This window comes from Rhinoderma darwinii, unplaced genomic scaffold, assembly GCF_050947455.1.
Source record: "Rhinoderma darwinii isolate aRhiDar2 unplaced genomic scaffold, aRhiDar2.hap1 Scaffold_126, whole genome shotgun sequence".
NCBI classification, from domain to species: domain Eukaryota; kingdom Metazoa; phylum Chordata; class Amphibia; order Anura; family Rhinodermatidae; genus Rhinoderma; species Rhinoderma darwinii.
Window position 1 is genome coordinate 1026381 of NW_027461958.1, and position 15477 is coordinate 1041857.

A 15477-nucleotide genomic window follows, 5' to 3' on the forward strand; every position below is an offset into this window, starting at 1 on the left:
TGGGGGTTGTCCCGAAGAAGGAGGCGAACAAATACCATTATCCTAAGAGCTTGTCGGTTAATGACGGGATAGATAGGGATATTTTCTCGGTCGTGTATACGTCATTCGACGCGGCGGTGCAGTGCGTGCGTTTCCATGGTAGGGGGGCGTTAATAGCCAAGACGGATGTCGAGGCGGCTTTTCGGCTGTTGCCGGTGCATGTGGATAATCAGCGCTTACTGGGGTGTTTTTGGGGGGCAGTTTTTATGTGGATCGGTGTCTCCCCATGGGTTGTTCCATTTCTTGCGAGTACTTTGAGGCATTTAACTCATTTTTGGAATGGGTGGTCAAATCTGTGGCGGGGGTGGATTCGATCATTCATTATTTAGATGATTTCTTGTGCGCAACGATCTTGGGGCCCGCCCGTTCCGTGAATTGGTTCGGGACATAAAACACGATCTGTTGCACCTGTGGTCGTTGTACCCGAACTTGATCACGGTGTGGTCGGATATTGTGCCTAGAAAATCCTGGAGTTTGGCACGGTCGGTGGAGCGGATCAACAAAGCCAGGATAAAAGTTAACAGGGCGGTGTCTGCATTTGTTGCGCGGAATGGTGGCATATGTGTTCGGCACTGGGACTTGGAAGCTGGAGTTGGAGCGTATTGGAGTGCAGATGGTGTTCACCTGAGTGATGTGGGAACAGATTTGTGGTGCTTGGGCTTGCAGGATTGCATTGTGAGGGCTATTTTCTTGGGGCGGGACTATCAGGCTTGAGGTGGTCAAGGCCTGTTCGCTGTGGCTGGGGAGTCCTTGGAGTTAGACAAATAATTATGGGGGGGATGCATCGTGCGTATGGATCCCCCCGGGTTTTAAAAATGAAAGGACACTGTCTGGCGGTTGGATAGTGTCGTTTCCTTAGGGTGTTATCCCTTGGGAGAGGTGGCAGTTACCTTACGGCATCTGCCAGGAATATTGGTGCCTCTGAGCCGGGTTTTTACGGCTGGGTGTAAAATGGTGGGGCAGATAGCCGGTAACATAAAAAGTTAATGATAGCTCCAAGGACTTGGGTGCTTTTGGGCCCCTGGGTTGCTCCCTCTGCAGGAGCGGTGCTGCGGTGGCGGTAGCCGCCATGCGGTGCTGCAACCGCTAGAGTAGGGACCCACTTTAAAGAGGTCGCCGTGAAGTGGCAAGTGGGCTTATACAGTTTGATCAAAATGTTTACAAAGAACCTCATGTTCATGTTTCTAAATTATGCCTAGCAGCTCAGATCAACGTATATACTGTGGATTGTGTGGTCCATGTCTAGTTTCTCACAATGCTGATATTGTATAGTCTATCCTCCTCATTTCCTTTGTTTTACTTGGTACCAGCACTCCACGCATTTGAAAAAATACCCAGCTGATTTTAATTCCAGAATGACCTAATAAGTGTTCCTGCTCTTGCTTGCGCTCTCAGTTGGCCACTGGGGGCGCATGGCAAGGTGAGCTCATTCCATCTGTTCACATGTTGTGGTGCTGTATGGTGGTGTCTGTTGCTGTAGTGCTGCACTTGTGGGGGGACGTGGCCCAGAGCCAAGGAGGCTTGGCACGGTCTGAAGGCATGGGTGCTTTTGGGCCCCTGGGTTGCTCCCTCTGCAGGAGCGGTGCTGCGGTGGCGGTAGCTGCCATGCGGTGCTGCAACCGCTAGAGTAGGGACCCACTTTAAAGAGGTCGCCGTGAAGTGGCAAGTGGGCTTATACAGTTTGATCAAAATGTTTACAAAGAACCTCGTGTTCATTTTTATAAATTATGCCTAGCGGCTCAGATCAACGTATATACTGTGGATTGTGCGGTCCATGTCTAGTTTCTCACAATGCTGATATTGTATAGTCTATCCTCCTCATTTCCTTTGTTTTACTTGGTACCAGCACTCCACGCATTTGAAAAAATACCCAGCTGATTTTAATTCCAGAATGACCTCATAAGTGTTCCTGCTGTTGCTTGTGCTCTCAGTTGGCCACTGGGGGTGCATGGCAAGGTGAGCTCATTCCATCTGTTCACATGTTGTGGTGCTGTATGGTGGTGTCTGTTGCTGTAGTGCTGCACTTGTGGTGGGACATGGCCCAGAGCCAAGGAGGCTTGGCACGGTCTGAAGGCATGGGTGCTTTTGGGCCCCTGGGTTGCTCCCTCTGCAGGAGCGGTGCTGCGGTGGCGGTAGCCGCCATGCGGTGCTGCAACCGCTAGAGTAGGGACCCACTTTAAAGAGGTCGCCGTGAAGTGGCAAGTGGACTTATACAGTTTGATCAAAATGTTTACAAAGAACCTCATGTTCATGTTTCTAAATTATGCCTAGCGGCTCAGATCAACGTATATACTGTGGATTGTGCGGTCCATGTCTAGTTTCTCACAATGCTAACGTTTATATTTATTTCTTAATAAAATGGCTGCTGTGGCCACTTTATCCAAACCCTCGGTGTCGAGTCTTCTTGAGAGAAAGGTGTGGGTTATGAATGGGGAACAGATATATAGGTAAGTGTAATTTGCATACACATACATCACTCGACTTACCCCAAGTCAAGCACAGGCCGGACGGACCATACCACAGTCGAGGGTAGGCCAGACATGACGAGGATAGGAGGGAGGATCGTGTCACAGCCAAAGGGGAGGGTTAGTGGAGGGGGTGGGTGTTAGCCAGAAGTGCGCTGACTTCCCGGTCTTTTGGTCGGGAGCAGCGCACGGAGTAAGACATCCCCGCCCTCCCCCTTTTTTGTTAGTATTCGATCATATGGTCAGGGAAGTATGAGAACAGGTGGGGTCTTTCAGTGGGTATTTTCGTTTTGTCATGGCAGCTGCTGGGGAGTCCTTGGAGTTAGACAAATAATTATGGGGGGGGGGGGGAATGCATCGTGGGTATGGATCTCCCCGGGTTTTAAAGATGAAATGACAGTGTCTGGCGGTTGGATAGTGTCGTTTCCTTAGGGTGTTATCCAGGGGCGTAGCTAGAGGCTCATGGGCCCCGATGCAAATATTCTTACTGGGCCCCCCCCCCCCCGCAAACTTCTCATGGCCGACGGTCCGCAGCTTTCAGCTGCATCGCTGGGTCTCCTAAGTGACCCAACAATGCAGCACTAGCAGCCGGGGCGTCACTATGGCTGGGTTCACACGCACTATTTACGGACGTAATTCGGGCGTTTTAGCATTGAATTACGTCCGAAAATGCGGCTCAAAAGCGTCGGCAAACATCTGCCCATTCATTTGAATGGGTCTAACGATGTTCTGTGCCGACGGTCATTTTTTTTTACGCGCCGCTGTCAAAAGGCGGCGCGTAAAAAAGTGCCTGTCACTTCTTCAGACGTAAATGGAGCCGTTTTCCATGGACTCCATGGAAAACCAGCTTCAATTACTTCCGTAATGGACGCAGCGAAAGACGCCTACACATGCCATTACGGCTGAAATTACGGTGCTGTTTTCTCCTGAAAACAGCACCGTAATTTCAGCCGTAATGGACGCTGCCGTGTGAACATACCCTCAGGGCTTAAAATGTCCGGGAAATAGCCCCAATACATATGTGTCCGCCCCAAAAAAAAGTGTGTATATGAGACAGCATAGCATATCTATAGCACTACGACCCTATAAACTATGGATAGGATTAGATACAGTGGCTCAGCAGACGGTATCACACATGATAGGATTAGATACAGTGGCTCAGCAGACAGTATCATACATGATAGGATTAGATACAGTGGCTCAGAAAGCAGTATCACACATGATAGGATTAGATACACAGCTCAGCAGACAGTATCACACATGATAGGATTAGATACAGTGGCCCAGCAGACAGTATCACACATGATAGGATTAGATACAGTGGCTCAGCAGACAGTACCACACAATAGGATTAGATACAGTGGCTCAGCAGACAGTACCACACATGATAGGATTAGATACAGTGGCTCAGCAGACAGTATCACACATGATAGGATTAGATACAGTGGCTCAGCAGACAGTACCACACATAATAGGATTAGATACAGTGGCTCAGCAGACAGTATCACACATGATAGGATTAGATACAGTGGCTCAGCAGACAGTATCACACATGATCGGATTAGATATAGGGCCCAGCAGACAGTATCATACATGATTGGATTAGATACACAGCTCAGCAGACTGTATCACACATGATAGGATTAGATACAGGGCGCAGCTCGCTGACATTGCGTCTCCAGCACTGGACCCAGGATAGGTAAGAATAATAATTTTGCTTCTTTATGTGTTACTGATTATTTTTGTGTGTTTGTGTTTTTTTACAGGTTCGGTTGTTGGACTTCGGAGACGAGGACTTCAATGACGGCGTTTTTTTTTATTCTCAATAAAATGGTTAATGAGGGTTGTGTTTTTTTATTTCAATAAAATATTTTTTCTATGTGCTTGTATCTTTTTAAACTTTATTATCACCGCCTTAGTAATGGCCGCTGGCTGATTGACAACCTCCATTACTAAGGCGGGGCTTAATGTTAGCAGGTGAGGAGGCTAACACTAACCCCCATTATTACCCCGGTACCCACCGCCACCAGGGGTACTGGGAAGAGCCGGGTACGAATCAGTACCCGACCATCTGTAGTGACGGGCAGGCACCGGGGCGGCCGCAGGCTGGTAGTATTAGGCTGGGGAAGGCCAAAAACAGTGGCCCTTCCCACCCTTGTAATGCTGCCTGCTGCTGCTGTGTTGTATCTGGCTGGTTATGAAAATTGGGGGGGACCTGACATCGTTCTTTCCAATTATTATTATTTTTTTTAAATGACGTGGTGTCCCCCCCATTTTCATAACCAGCCAGATACAATAAAGCAGCAGCAGCCTAGCATCACCAGGGTAGGAAGGGCCACTGTTTTTGGCCTTTCCCCTCCTGATAATACCAGCCTGCGGCCACCCCAGTGGCCGACCATCACTACAGATGGTCAGGTACTGGATCGTACCCGGCTCTTCCCAGCACCCCTGGTGGCGGTGGGTACCGGGGTAATAAAGGGGGTTAGTGTTCGCCCCTGCATCCGCTAACACTAAGCCCCGCCTTAGCAATGGATGCTGTCAATCAGCCGGTGGCCATTACTAAGGCGGTAATAATATAGTTTAAAAAAAAACACAAAGACAGAAAAAATATTTTATTGAAATAAAAAAAAACCCACACAGCCCTCATTAACCATTTTATTGACAATAAAAAAAAAAGCTGTCATCGAAGTAGTCCTGGAATCCGCCGTAGTCCAACGACCGAACCTGTAAGAAAACACACAAAAAATTATTAGTAACACATGTCTTAGGGTATGTGCACACACACTAATTACGTCCGTAATTGATGGACGTATTTCGGCCGCAAGTACCGGACCGAACACAGTGCAGGGAGCCGGGCTCCTAGCATCATACATCAACTGTCCCGTACTGAAAACATGATTACAGTACGGGACAGTTGTCCTGCAGCGAGGCAGGGACTCCTAGCATCGTACATAACTATGATGCTAGGAGCCCGGCTCCTTGCACTGTGTTCGGTCCGGTACTTGCGGCCGAAATACGTCCGTCAATTACGGACGTAATTAGTGTGTGTGCACATACCCTAAGGCTTAGATACAGGGCCCATGTGTGATACTGTCTGTGGGACCCTGTATCTAAGCCTACCACAAGGTAGGCTTAGATACAGGGTCCAGCAGACCGTAATCTTATACAGTATAAGATTACTGTGTGCTGGGGCCCTGTATCTAAACCTACAATGTGGTAGGCTTAGATACAGGGCCCAGCATACAGGATCACGCATGGGCCATGTATCTAAGCCTACCATGTGATTGGCTTAGATACAGGGCCCAGCAGACAGGATCACGCATAGGCCATGTATCTAAGCCTACCATGTGATTGGCTTAGATACAGGGTTCAGCAGACAGGATCACACAATCTGTGATCCTGTCTCATGGGCCCCCTAAGCCTGCTACATCGTAGGCTTAGGGGTTGTGCAGTCCCTAAACATTGATGGCCTATCCACAGGATAGGCCATCAATAGCTGATGTGTCGCCCGGGATCCGCAAATCAGCTGTTTTGAAGGGGCCGCATCACTCGTACGAGAGCTGCTTCCCCTTCATTTCACTACTCGCCCACACTGTGAATCGCCGACACGGATTCACAGTGTGACCGGAATGAAGTGACAGGAATGAAGGGGAGCAGCTCTCGTACGAGTGCTGCGGCCCCTTCAAAACAGCTGATTGGCGGGTCCCAGAAGTCGGACCCCGCCAGTCAGGGCTATCTTACCTTCCTCTTCGGCCGCGGCGGGAGTTCTGTAGTCTCGATGCTGTGCGCGGCACATAGCGCTGTGACGTCATGCGCTGCGCACAGCGCTTGACGTCAGGACCTCCGCTGCGATCCGGAACCAGGAAGGTAAGTAAAGTATGTTACTATAGTAACAGGGGCCCGCGGCCCGAGTTACTATAGTAACTTTTAATTGATGTGGTGCGGGGGGCCGTGGGCCCCCCTGGCTTCGGGGCCCGGTCGCAATTGCGACCGCTGCGACCCCTATAGCTACGCCAGTGGTGTTATCCCTTGGGAGAGGTGGAAGTTACCTTACTGCATCTGCCAGGAATATTGGTGCCTCTGAGCCGGGATTTTACGGCTGGGGGTAAAATGGTGGGGCAGATAGCCGGTAACATAAAAAGTTAATGATAGCTCCAAGGACTTCTCCTAGTCTATGTTTTAATGTTTGTTTGTCAGTGGTGTCCGACGTGTTTGGGTTATAATTTATGGTTCGTGCATTATTGATTTATTATTGTTTTTGTTAATAAATAATATGGATATTATTTATTTATGGTTAATTGAGTTAACTAACTTGAATATTTATTTCTTAATAAAATGGCTGCTGTGGCCACTTTATCCAAACCCTCGGTGTTGAGTCTTCTTGAGAGAAAGGTGTGGGTTATGAATGGGGAACAGATATATAGGTAAGTGTAATTTGCATACACATACATCACTCGACTTACCCCAAGTCATGCAAAATAAAGACACAAAACATTATAATTGGGTGTTAAATGGTCAAAACTTTTATTATATTATATGACCAAACCCAAAATGGCAAACCTCCGACTCACGAAGAGTCACCCTCCAGCACGCAGGAAAGGAAAAACCCCCTGTGGGGGAAACCTCTAGGGAAACCATGGCTGGAAGATGGCCCTTCCTCTGGGCTTAGAAGGTGCCAAAATAGAATTTGTAACAGAATTTGTACGTTTTCTCCGATTTTCAAGGAAAGACATTACAATGAACGAACGACATGAAACACATAAATCGGCTGATCTGGTTGGCTAGGCGGAAGTCTCTCTTCCTGGCCACCCATTAAAATGAATGGGCGATGCTTGGTTGAGACGGGTCCTCCAGAGGGGTCCTCCAGATGCCTCCTTGTAGCACCTGTCTCCGCTCTGGCTAATAGAGGGGAATCTCCTGCTGGAAACCCCCCTCTATTACAGACAACCCGTATGAAGAGGATGGCATCACTGTGATGAAGAAGTGGTCTTGGGTGAAGGGTTTCCCTGCTAGAACCTCCAAATCACATCAGGTCGGCATTGGTGGGGAAGTCAGGCTCAAGGTCCTCAGTCCCATCTAATATGGCGCTGAATGTGGCAGTAAAACCTTCTAATATGGAATCTTCTTTATGTCATAAACATTTGTATTTATGACATCAGCGCATTCATCATCATTACTGCAAGAGTTTATTAACACTGCTGCCTCATTCATTGTGACGTCACCCACAGTGGTCTGAAGTGTTAACCCTTTAATGACTGGCAGTGTACATACCACAGAGGCCATAAAGCTGAATAGAACATATCAGCGGCCATAAAGGAAAAGGGATAATGCAGGGAGCATCTCCGCACAAGAACAATCCATGACAAAGAGTTGTCCAGGATAAGATAACTTGTCTGCTTTCTCCAAAAACCAGCACCACACCTGTCCATAGGTTGTGTGTGGTACTACAGCTCATTACCATTCACTTCAATGGAGCAAACCTGCAATACCAGATACAACCTGTGGATAGGTGTGGTGCTGTTTTTGGAAGAAAGCAGCCATATTTTTCTAATCCTGCACAGCCCCTGTTAGAAATAGAAAAAAAAAGGGGGGAGAAAAGAAATTAAAAAAAGGTAAAAAGAGGAACTCTGAGGTAAAAGAAATCAAACTAGACTGAAATTAGTCTGCTGGAGGTGCCAGATGGTAAGACATATTTCTGCCATGGGGACCAGATTAGTTTAAATGTATCTTGAAGGGGGGCTTCAGAGAGTGGGTTTTAACCCCTTCCCGCCCTATGAAGTGCTGTTGCATTGGAAAAACTATGCAGTTCATCTTCGAATGCAGCGTCACAAAAACAAATTATTTTGTAAAAAATAAAACTATATAAATTTTGTATCACCATAATCGTAACGAACCGCAGAATCAAGTTATCATGCAATTCATGCCGCCCGATGAACATTGTAAAATCAAAACAGAAAAGGCAGAATTACAGGTTTTTTTTCAATTCACCCCACAAAATGTAGGCTTTTTTTAAAAAAAATGTGAAAACATTATATGGTACATTATGCCGCAGGGTAAATTCCACATAAACATCGCCATTCATCGGTAAACTGTTTAAATGATACCAGTTCAAGTGACCTTTATCGAAAAACACCATAAGAAATTTTTTCACAATTAACCTTCTAATTGGGCCTAGCATGTGTGGTACTGTCTGCTAAGCCTTTGTATTTAAGCATATTATATGTGATACTGTCTGCAAAGCCGCTGTCTCCTATCAAGTAGCAGAGCTATCAGGTGCCATAGTGTAATGAAACATGGTAGGGAGACGGACAGGTGAGCCCTAATCTACCCGAAACTCAGTCCCTGCCTACTTGCACGGCCCGTCCTAGACGACGGCGTACAACTGGGCGACGGTCCCTAAGCTCAATATGTGCACAACAGACAAACAGACAAGGGTACACAGAAGCTAAGGGTAATGGGGCAGTTGCCCACGGCAACACCGTGAGCAACAAGAGTAGTGAACGAGTCGAGTCAAACCAGGAGTGTACGTGGTGCCAAACGCAGAGCAGGAGAGTAGTCAGTAAAGCCAGGGTCAATATGAAGCAGAGGTCAAAAGGAAAAGCAGGAACAGCAGAGCCAGGAAGGAAGAGAATCACAGGCAAAGGACAAGCAGCAAGTGAAGGTATAAGTAGACAAAGGGCGGTATCTAGGACCGTCTGGCAAGGCTGTGATAGGTTCTCCCACTCCTCAGCCTACCAGCCTGAGTGGTAGCAGAAGGAGTCACTCTAGCAGACCTAGGCACAGATGCAGGCTGATTACCCACGGGCATTGACACAAACGCTGTGCCTGGCAAATCCTTTACACTTAGCCATTAAATGGGCCTTTGAAGAGTGGCGCCACTTCCTGGAGGGGGCTGGGCACCAGGTAACGGTCCTTACTGACCACAAGAATCTGGTTTTCCTAGAATCTGCCCGGAGGCTAAACCCGAGACAAGCTCGATGGGCGTTGTTTTTTTTACGAGATTCAACTTTGTGGTTACCTATAGGGCTGGGTCAAAAAATATTAAAGCTGATGCTCTGTCGCGTAGCCTCATGGCCAGCCCTCCTCCTGAGGAGGATCCCGCTTGTATTTTGCCCCCAGGTATAATCATATCCTCTGTGGATTCAGACTTAGTCTCCAAAATTGCGGCTGATCAAGCTTCTGCTCCCCAGAACCTTCCTGAGAACAAGCTATTTGTTCCCCTGCAAATCCGGCTAAGGTTGCTCAGGGAGAACCATGACTTCGCACTATCTGGCCATCCAGGCATCCTGGGTACCAAGCACCTCATTTCTAGAACCTATTGGTGGTCTAGGTTGCTTAAAGACGTTAAGGCCTACGTCGCCGCTTGTGAAATTTGTGCTAGGTCCAAGACTCCCAGGTCCCGACCTGCGTACTTACTATGTTCTTTGCCCATTCCCCATAGACCTTGGACCCATATCTCCATGGATCTTAGTCCCTGCCTACTTGCACGGCTCGTCCTAAGTGATGGCGTACAACTGGGCAACGTTCCCTACGCTCAATAAGTGCAAGACAGACAACACAAGACAAGGGCACACAGAAGAAAAAGGGGGAGGTAGGGGCATTTGCCCACGGAAACACTGTGAGCAACAGGCAGTGGTAAACGAGCCGAGACAAACCAGGAGAGTACAAAGTAGCAAATCAGAGCAGGAGAATAGTCAGTTAAGCCAGGGTCAATAGGTAACAACGGTTAATAAGGTAAATAGCAAGAATCGCAGAGACAGGAAACCAGACAATCACAGGCAAGGAATATGCTGCAAGTGAGGGTAAAAATAGACCAAGGGCGGGAGCTAGAACCGTCAGGCCAGGCTGTGATAGGTTCTCCCTCTCCTCAGCCTGCCAGCCTGAGGAGGATCCCTCTTGAATTTTGCCCCCAGGTATAATCATATCCTCTGTGTATTCAGACTTAGTCTCCGAAATTGCGGCTGATCAAGGTTCAGCTCCCAAGAATCTTCCTGAGAACAAGATGTTTGTTCCCCTGCAATTCCGGCTAAGGTTGCTCAGGGAGAATCATGACTCGGCACTATCTGGCCATCCAGGCATCCTGGGTACCAATCACCTAATTTCTAGAACCTATTGGTGGCCTGGATTGCCTAAAGACTTTAAGGCCTACGTCGCCGCTTGTGAAATTTGTGCTAGGTCCAAGACTCCCAGGTCCTGACCAGCGGGCTTATTAATTTACTTGCCCATTCCCCAGAGACCTTGGACACATATCTCCATGGATTGTATCACTGATCTGCCTCCATCCGAAGGTAAGTCGGTGGTGTGGGTTGTAGTAGACCGCTTCAGTAAGATGTGCCACTTTGTACCCCTCAAGAAACAATCCAATGCCAAGACGTTAGCTACCTTGTTTGTCAAACACATTCTGCGTCTCCATGGGGTTCCTGTCAATATTGTTTCTGACAGAGGGGTACAATTTGTTTCATTGTTTTAGAGAGCCTTCTGTAAGAGTCTGGAGATTGATCTGTCCTTCTCCTCAGCCTTCCATCCTGAAACTAATGGCCAAACTGAGAGGACTAATCAGTCTCTAGAACAATATTTAAGGTGTTTTATCTCTGACTGTCAAGATGATTGGGTCTCCTTCATTCCCCTCACCGAATTTTCCCTTAATAACCGGGTCAGTAACTCGTCAGGGGTCTCCCTCTTTTTCTGTAATTTTGGGTTTAACCCATGGTTCTCCTCCGTTTCTCCTGGTGGGTCCAACAATCCCGAGGTAGATGTCGTTCATCGGGAACTGTGCACAGTCTGGGCCCAGGTTCAGAAGAACCTTGAGGCGTCCCAGCACACAAAAGACTCAGGCAGATAAAAGGCGTTCTACTAAACCCTTGTTTGTGGTCGGGGATCTGGTGTGGTTGTCTTCAAAAAATGTGTGCCTTAAAGTTCCGTCCAAAAAATTTGCTCCCCAGTATATAGGGCCGTACAAGGTCAGTGAGGTCTTTAACCCTGTCTCCTTCCGGCTGAGGTTACCCCCATCTTTTCAAATACACAACGTGTTACATGCCTCCCTCCTGAAACGCTGCTCCCCATCCTTGGCTACCTCGAGGAAACCTCCGGTCCCTGTTCTGACCCCTGAAGGTGTAGAATTCGAGGTGGCCAAGATTGTGGACAGCAGAATGGTCCAAGGCTCCCTGCAGTACCTGGTCCATTGGAGAGGATACGGGCCTGAGGAGAGGACTTGGGTCCCCCCCCCCGGATGTTCACGCCGGGTTATTGCTTAGGAAGTTCCATCTTCGGTTCCCCAACAAGCCAGGTCCACCTAGGAAGGGTCCAGTGGTCTCTCATAAAAGAGGGGGTACTGCAAAGAATTTGTCAGACACAGCGTCTGTGTCAACGCCCGTGGTTAATCAGCCTGCATCTGTGCCTAGGTCTGCTAGAGTGACTTGTTATGCTACCACTCAGGCTGGTAGGCTGAGGAGTGGGAGAACCTATCACAGCCTGGCCAGACGGTCCTAGCTCACGCCCTTTGTCTGCTTATACCTTCATTTCCTGCTTGTCCTTTGCCTGTGATTCTCTTGCTTCCTGGCTCTGCTGTTCCTGCTTTTCCTATTGACCTCTGCTTCATATTGACCCTGGCTTTACTGACTACTCTCCTGCTCTGCGTTTGGCACCACGTACACTCCTGGTTTGACTCGACTCGTTCACTACTCTTGTTGCTCACGGTGTTGCCGTGGGCAACTGCCCCATTTCCCTTAGCTTCTGTGTACCCTTGTCTGTTTGTCTGTCGTGCACATATTGAGAGTAGGGACCGTCGCCCAGTTGTACGCCGTCGCCTAGGATGGGCCGTGCAAGTAGGCAGGGACTGAGTTGCGGGTAGATTAGGGCTCACCTGTCTGTCTCCCTACCCCGACATTACACTAAGAGTTTGCGGTTGCCAACGTCATAGTTTCTCTCAGTGGAGGAGAACTTCCTGGAGAAGTAGGCATAGGGACGGAGATAGGTGAGAGACCTAGTACCCTGGGACAAGACAACACCCACTCCCACCTCGGAGGCGTCAACCTCCACGATAAATGGCTCCATTTGGTTAGCACCTCTTAAGGACCTCAAAAGCCTGGACCGCCTCTGGAGGCCAGTGGAGATTTTACGAGTAAGGTCCGTAAGAGGCTTAGCGATAACCAACAAGTTAGAAATAAATCTGCTGTAATAATTAGCAAACCCCAGGAAACACTGTAAGGCCTTCAGGGAGGCAGGGCGGACCCATTCTGCCACGGCCTGAACCTTGGCAGGGTCCATGCGGAATTCATTAGGAGTGAGGATTTGTCCCAAAAATGGTATCTCCTGCACACCAAACACACATTTTTCGTTTTTTGCAAAGAGTTTGTTTTTCCGAAGGGCCTGGAGCACCATCCTGACATGCTCAATGTGGGAGGACCAGTCCTTAGAAAACACAAGTAAATCATCAAGGTACACTACAAGAAATACCCACAGATAGTCTCCTAAATTCTCATTTATGAAATTCTGTAAGACCGCGGGAGCATTACACAACCCAAAGGGCATGACGAGATATTCAAAATGACCTTCGGGTGTATTAAACGCAGTCTTCCACTCATCCCCCTCTCTGATCCGGATAAGGTTATAAGCCCCCCGAAGATCGAACTTCAGAACCATTGGACCTCCTGAACCTGATTGAAGAGATCAGGAAACAAAGGAAGGGGATATTGGTTCCTTACAGTGATCTTATTTAAATTTCGGTAATCGATGCACGGCCTAAGACCACCATCCTTGTTCCCCACGAAGAAGAAGCCAGCACCTACCGGAGAAGTAGAGGGGCGAATGTAACCCTTGGCCAGGCTTTCTTGGATATATTCTCTCATGGCTTCACGTTCAGGACAAGAGAGATTAAATATCCTACCTTTAGGGAGCTTAGCTCCTGGTACCAAATCGATTGCGCAATCGTACTCTCTATGAGGAGGTAACTGTTCGGAGGCCCTTTTAGAAAAGACATCAGCGAAGTCCTGACTAAACTCAGGTAGAGTGTTCACCTCCTCAACGAGAGAAACCAATTATTAGAAAAACATGACGTCATGCATTCATTGAGTTCAAAAACAGGGGTATGCTGCTTAAAATAACCATTAGCAAGCGGAGTGGAATCAATACCCACTACCGCGACAGGTTTAGGCAAATCAATTAATGGCATAGCTAGAGACATAGCAAATTCCACAGACATAATATTAGTAGCAGACCCTGAATCCACAAAGGCACTGTCAGTGGCAGACCTTCCATCAAAAGAGACCTGAGAGGGAAGCAAGATTTTATTAGGCTTCATGTTTGCGGGAAATACCTGTGCGCCCAAGCAAGGGTAAAAATAGACCAAGGGCGGGAGCTAGAACCGTCAGGCCAGGCTGTGATAGGTTCTCCTTAGCCTGCCAGACTGAGTGGTAAGAGATCGCGTCACTCTAGCAGACCTTGGAGCTGATGAAGGCTGATTAACCCCGGGCGTCGGCACTGAACCTGTGTCTGGCAAACCCTTTACACATAGTCTTAGGGTTCACACGCAAAGTCAAAAATGGCTGAAAATTTCAGAGCTGTTTTCAGAGAACAGAGATCAGTCCTACACAGGCATTCTGCAGACCATATACACTGCCGTTGAAAAGTTTAGGGTCACTAAGAAATTTCCTTATTTTTGAAAGAAAAGCACAGTTTTTTTCAATGAAGATAACATTAAATTAATTAGAAATACACTCTATACATTGTTAATGTGGTAAATGACTATTCTAGCTGCAAACGTCTCGTTTTTAATGCAATATCTACATAGGTGTATAGAGGCCCATTTACAGCAACCATCACTCCAGTGTTCTAATGGTACATTCTGTTTGCGAACTGTGTTAGAAGGCTAATGGATGATTATAAAACACTTGAAAACCCTTGTGCAATTATGTTAGCACCGCTGTAAACAGTTTTGCTGTTTAGAGGAGCTATAAAACTGACCTTCCTTTGAGCTAGTTGAGAATCTGGAGCATTACATTTGTGGGTTCGATTAAACTCTCCAAATTGCTAGAAAAAGAGAGCTTTCATGTGAAACTCGACAGTCTATTCTTGTTCTTAGAAATGAAGGCTATTCCATGCGAGAAATTGCCAAGAAACTGAAGATTTCCTACAACGGTGGGTATTACTCCCTTCAGAGGACAGCACAAACAGGCTCTAACCAGAGTAGAAAGACAAGTGGGAGGCCCCGCTGCACAACTGAGCAACAAGACAAGTACATTAGAGTCTCTACTTTGAGAAATAGATGCCTCACAGGTCCTCAACTGGCAGCTTCATTAAATAGTACCCGCAAAACGCCAGTGCCAACGTCTACAGTGAAGAGGCGACTCCGGGATGCTGGTCTTCAGGGCAGAGTGGCAAAGAAAAAGCCATATCTGAGACTGGCTAATAAAAGGAAAAGATTAATATGGGCAAAAGCACACAGACATTGGACAGAGGAAGATTGGAAAAAAGTGTTATGGACAGACGAATCGAAGTTTGAGATGTTTGGATCACACAGAAGAACATTTGTGAGACGCAGAACAACTGAAAAGATGCTGGAAGAGTGCCTGACGCCATCTGTCAAGCATGGTGGAGGTAATGTGATGGTCTGGGGTTGCTTTGGTGCTGGTAAAGTGGGAGATTTGTACAAGGTAAAAGAGATTTTGAATAAGAAAGGCTATCACTCATATCACTATCGCACATTTTGCATATCACTATCGCACATTTTGCAACGCCATGCCATACCCTGTGGACAGCGCTTGATTGGAGCCAATTTCATCCTACAACAGGACAATGACCCAAAGCACACCTCCAAATTATGCAAGAACTATTTAGGGAAGAAGCAGGCAGCTGGTATTCTATCTGTAATGGAGTGGCCAGCGCAGTCATCAGATCTCAACCCCATAGAGCTGTTGTGGGAGCAGCTTGACCGTATGGTACGCAAGAAGTGCCCATCAAGCCAATCCAACTTGTG